This window comes from Panthera onca, chromosome B1 (genome assembly GCF_046562875.1).
Source record: "Panthera onca isolate mPanOnc1 chromosome B1, mPanOnc1 haplotype 2, whole genome shotgun sequence".
In the NCBI taxonomy this organism is placed as follows: Eukaryota; Metazoa; Chordata; class Mammalia; order Carnivora; family Felidae; genus Panthera; species Panthera onca.
In genome coordinates, this window is record NC_138342.1 from 204,531,546 (window position 1) to 204,537,332 (window position 5,787).

A 5,787-nucleotide genomic window follows, 5' to 3' on the forward strand; every position below is an offset into this window, starting at 1 on the left:
GTGCAGCCAGTCCCTCCCCTCGGAGGGCCTGCCTTTGGGGATCACAAGTGCACTAGGACCGCGGTGTGGGAAGCGTTCATAGTCCAGGCAGTGCATCTGCAGCCCAGGGTCCTGTGTCTTCTCACACACGGGATCCTCTGCGTCACACCACAGCCCCACCGTACAGGTGTGTTCACTGACGTGGTTTATCTCTGGTGCTTTGTTTCCTTCTCACTTTTTTTCTTTTCCCCCTTCCCATATGTTCATCTGTTTTCTATAAGTTTGATCATGTGATTTTTTTTGGATACTGGCTATTGACCACTTTTATTATATACTACTTGGAAGAATATCAGCACTTCCAAGAACATCTATGCTTGTATTTCCATTAAATATATATGTATCTGTTTTTTAAAAATAAAAATGGTATCATTCTATACAAAGTTTTTGATTAAAAAATTTAACGATACTGGAAATCTTCCATACAATTCATTAAAATCGACCTCAAGTTTCACTGTATTCCATTTTATGGCAGTATGTTCGTTTATTTGACCAAAGTCTTTTTCATGAGTATTTCTATCATTTCCAACAGATGTGAGGGGTTATTTTTCTATGACTTCAGTTATATTATTTATTGAAAAGTTAATTTTTTATTTCAATACATTTATTACCATTTAAATTTTATCTTTTCATATGCTCACTGATCATTTAATTATTTTCAGTGAAATTACTTTTGTCCTTTGTCCATCCTGATTTGCCTTTCCTTTTGTTTGTTGATTTATAAAAAGCCCTTTGCATATTAATGTAATTGGTCATTTTTCTGTCATATTTCTTGAAAACACTTTTTGTCAGTTTTACATTATATCCTAGCTTTGTTGATGATATTTTAAAAAATAATGTAGAAATTTAAAATTTTTATGTGGTCAAATCTGTCATATTTTTCTTTATAGTTTTCATAGTTTGGATTGTTTATAATTTTTCTGCTGCAAGATTATAACATCAATTCTCTCATGTTTTCTTAATGTACTTTTACTATTTCATTTGTTTGTTTAAATCATTTGTCAAACTGGAATTTATTTTGGTATAAAGAGTGAAATGGAACTCAGCACAAACTACTGAACAGTCCGCTTCTTCCCAGTGATCTGAAGTGATGTTTTATGATACCAAGTCTCATATGTACTTGGATGTCTGTCTGGCAGCGAAACTACTTTAGTGGTATGTCATTTCTACAATAACAGGGAAAATTTTCCTGGGGATTTTCCTTGCTTAGAGGACTCAGCAGTCCCTCCCGCCTCCTGCCAGCCAGCCTGCCTCTCCTCAATTTCCTGGGGACCATAAAGCAGCCACCCCTGTGAGGCTGAGGTGGCTCCTAAGGGACTCTGCATGCATGACCCTTTCTCAGGGCACTACAGAGCCCGCCTTACCTCACGCCTCTCCAGGTTTCAATGTTTAGGGTGAAGGGCAGAGGGCCTCCCAGGTGGGGGCACATGGCTGGTGATGAGGCACATTTATGCACCTAGAGCGGTCAGCTGTGAGGGGATGCTCCCTAAGCCTTCTCCACCCAGTCACATCTAAGAGCAACAAAGGGACACCTCAGGCCCCCACATACAGCCACCTTGTCCTCCTCTCCTTTCTTAGCATCTCCCCGTGATGTCTGTCCCAAGGATGCTGTCACACCCCTTCCTGGCCACAGAGGTCACCTCCTCCAGGGACATCACCTCTGGACACGCCCAAAGCTGCCATGGCGGCCTTCTTCAGCTGGGCACTGCCCTATCCTTGAGGCTGGCATTTTTGGCTCCTCGTGTGGTGCTGCCTTACCCAGGGTGGGTGGACGCCCTGCAGGATGCATCCTCCAGTCAACGCATCACCCGGTTGTCCCAATCCATTTTGGAAATGAACGGGAAGAAGGCAGGCCCTCTCAACGCCCCTTCCCGAAGACAATTTCTTCACTCCAAAGACCAACTTTGGTTTCTTCTGCAAGAAGACTGCACAAACCCAAAAACGTCTTAGATTCTCAGAGAGCACACCTTCTGGTTCCAGCTGGACTTCCCTTTCGGCACTGCCTGCGCAAATACATTATGAAAGGAACAATCTCACAGACAATATAACAAATACACTTGGACACAACTGACTCCTCCAAAATAGTACCAAAAGTTTAATGATATAAATTTGGAACCACGATTATTGGCAACATTCAAAGTTAATGCTTCATTTTCAGAGTGACTAAAAGGCTTTCCTTCAATGCAACGGTAGGAATGAGCTAAAACAAATGATAGTTACCACAGAATATGTACCGAAATTGAAACCGTTATGAAGATCAAATGTAACATGACATGGTTCAAGAATTGTGGAGTTCTTGAAAATGCAACATACACAAGCTTTTAATAAAATTATATTTAAGTGATTAATAAATTGTTAAATTAAGAAATTATTAAAACATTGTTTTGATTGTATTTAAAATATTTGAAGTTTCTCATGGCTAGACTCTAATGCAGCTAGAACCGTAATTCAGATTTCCTCAGTTCTGCCCAGTGTTTTGTCCTGGCACTAGATTGTCTCCCATTCACCTAGTAATAATAATAACTGGAATTATTTCATGAGAGATTAGGGTGTAGGAGTCTAGTAAATTAACGAGAACATCTCTAATAAATTTGAAATAATGATTTTGTTCTTAGGACGCTATACTGAGAAAATGTTTAATACAGAATTTCTGCAGAACGCCAGCCCCACGAAATGCATTGGGGGAAAATGGCCTTCCAGGTCAAGGACACTTGATGATGCCTACTGCTATGTTCACATGTGTTACAGCACACATGAACACATTAGATGTTTCCAGAAATCCTGCAATAATGTTATTTAACGCTAGCTTATCCAAATTTGATTCACTGTAGAAGATTTTGCCTTAATACCTGTTACGATCCCATGAATCAATAGTTCACAAAAATCCTTATTTATAAACTCTGCTTTAAATTAACCTTTTAGTGGCACCTGGGTGGCTCAGTCAGGTAAGCATCTGACTCTTGGTTTTGGCTCAGGTCATGATCTCACAGTTTCATCAGTTCAAGCCCTGGGTCAGGCTCTGTGCTAACAGCATGGAGCCTACTTGGGATTCTCATTTTCTCTCTCTCTCTCTCTCTCTCTCTCTCTCTCTCTCTCCTTCTCTCACTGCCCCTCCCCTGCTCACACTGTCTCTGTCTCTCTCAAAATAAATAAATAAGCTTAAAATTTTTTTAACAAAATAAAAGTCTGTTTTAAAAAAATGCACTGAGGGGCTCCTGGGGGGCTCAGTCAGTTGAGCATCTGACTTCAACTCAGGTCATGATCTTGTGGTTTGAGCCCACGTTGGGCTCTGTGCTGACAGCTCAGAGCCTGGAGCCTGCTTCAGATTCTGTGTCTCCCTCTTTCTCTGCCCCTCCCCTACTAGTGTTGTGTAACTATCTGAAAAATAAACAAACATTTAAAAACATTTTTAAAAATTAAAAATGCACCAAAGAGGCCAGAAATCTACAGAGCAAACACAAAGTGATGCTCACGTAAGACCCAGGTATAATCGAGATATGAAACATGATTGTTCTAGAGAAGCTGAGCTTCCAGAAGACACTTCTTATTGAGCACCTATTATATGCTTACCTGCTGCTCAGTCATATGCATTAGCTGCTATAACTACTAAGTAATCTGACAGCAAAGTCACTGCTCTCAGGGTAGCATCAGTCTTATGGCAGTAAAGCTAACAAATTAATGTCAACAGAATGATGATATAAATAGGAGCATCTCCCAGAACAGGTACCATGGAACACCTATTCTGGTGGTTATGCACAGCTGTTATTTGTGAAAGGGTCTGTGTAAGTTTGGGAAATGCCAGCTTGGCAAACATTAATGGGCATCTTTACTGAAAGATTTCTCCGAGTCCATGTGCATTTTAAATGTCTAAGAGGGTGACATAGTGAGCAATGTTTACCATCATGTTTGACCACAGGAAGAGTTCCTTGGGGAGACACTAGGGCAGATGCTTGTGTCCAGAATCAGCGCTAAGTTGGTGGTAGAGATTAATCAATTATTTGCATTCTAGCCAGGCTCCAGAGTGTAGGAGGCCTGGAGGAACGGACTGTGTCACTGAGAGGGTGTAGGTGGAGAAGGGAGCGAGCACAAGGCGGTAGGGTCTTCTGCTGCCAGCTGCAGAGCAAGGACAAGAAATCCCGGCACAGATGCTAACGCTGTATGAGGCTGGAAGACAGTGGGGTGAGTAGACAGAAAAAAGAGACTGAGAGATTTTCAAAGGAACCAATCAATCTCACTGATGGATTTCCAGCATCAGTGGCAGCGTCCATGGCAGCATCTGGCACAAAGTAGGAATCTGAGTGAGTGGGTGTAGGATTGAACTGAGCTCTGGAATAGTGGGGACCAACTCTGTAGACATGAGGAATATGGCCAGGGTCTCCTGGGATCCGGATGGCTGGAAAGAAGAAATGGTGGTCCATGTGGAAGAGGACATCATGAATATTTCCATTTCTTCTAAGGTAACATTTCCCTTCTATCAAGATCCACAATCATCTTACAAGAAGTTAGCTATTTCTGTGTCTTTCTGCCTTGAATAGGTTACCTTTCATTGAGTCCCAACCATGAAGTAGCCCTGGCAGCCGCATAACACATGCTTGAGATAACACTCTTGAGGTTTACACTGTCTGATGGATCAGGACATTGGGTTTCAGGTGTTGTTAAGTCATCTTCCTGACCCTTAGTTAAGAGATAGAACTAGGATTTGGTGGTTGTTTTTTTTGTTTTTTGTTTGTTTAGTTTTTTTGTTTGTTTGTTTGTTTGTTTGTTTAGGATTTGAATTCATACAAATTAGATTCCAAAGCCTGTGGTCTTAACTGTGGTGTCATCTTAGCCAATGAGCCCTTTGGGGAAGGTTAAGGGCAGGGTCTGGCACCACGAAGAACTCTGTTGGATTTTCCTACGAACCCTATGACATGGCTGGCACCGTGCCCTATGAGATCTGAATGCAGCCAGCGGTTACTGAAGAAATGACGAAACCAAGCACATACATGGAACTATGTGCTCACAGGGTTTCCTTGAGGCTTTGGCACCAGTGGGTCTAGAGCACAGGGTAGGAACTGGGAATTACTAGGAAATATTTCTGAATAATTATGAAAGCCCAATCTCAGAGTTTAGGTTTGATTCTTATTGCAGTTAAGCTAACAAATAATGTCAACAGAATGATATAAATATGAAAGAGGGAGTCATGAAAGAAAATGAAAAAGGGTGTGTCCAAGGTGGATCAGCTTGGGAAAGCTATGAAATAGGACTAGAACTCAGAAAATATTCCCTGAAAGAAATGGTACATTAACGAATGGAGGTAGAACTTTTGGAGAGAAATGAACCTGTATATAAGAGTAACCACGTGAAGGTAATGCTCACTTCGGCAGCACATATTCTAAAATTGGAACGATACAGAGAAGATTAGCATGGCCTCTGCAAAAGGATGACACGCAAATTCATGACGCTTCCACATTTTTTTGCTCTTCACAGATGACATGATGTTCTATATGGAAAACCCAAAAGATTCCACCAAAAAACTGCGAGAACTGATCCATGAATTTGGCAAAGTTGCAGGATATAAAATCAACGCACAGAAATCGGTTGCATTGCTATTCACCAACAATGAAGCAACAGAAAGAGAAATCAAGGAATGGATCCCATTTGCAGTTGCACCAAAAACCATAAAATACCTAGGAATAAATCTAGCCAAAGAGGTGAAAAATGTATACGCTGAAAACTACAGACAGCTTATGAAAGAAATTAAAGAAGACA

At 41.1% G+C, this 5,787-nt stretch overlaps 1 non-coding gene across 1 annotated transcript; it reads left to right on the plus strand.

The window, feature by feature from the left end:
• The first annotated feature begins 5,386 nt into the window (after window positions 1–5,386).
• Window positions 5,387–5,493, plus strand: LOC132675905 (U6 spliceosomal RNA). The gene has a single exon (XR_009608900.3). It is a non-coding gene; the product is annotated as a U6 spliceosomal RNA (small nuclear RNA).
• The last annotated feature ends 294 nt before the right edge of the window (window positions 5,494–5,787 follow it).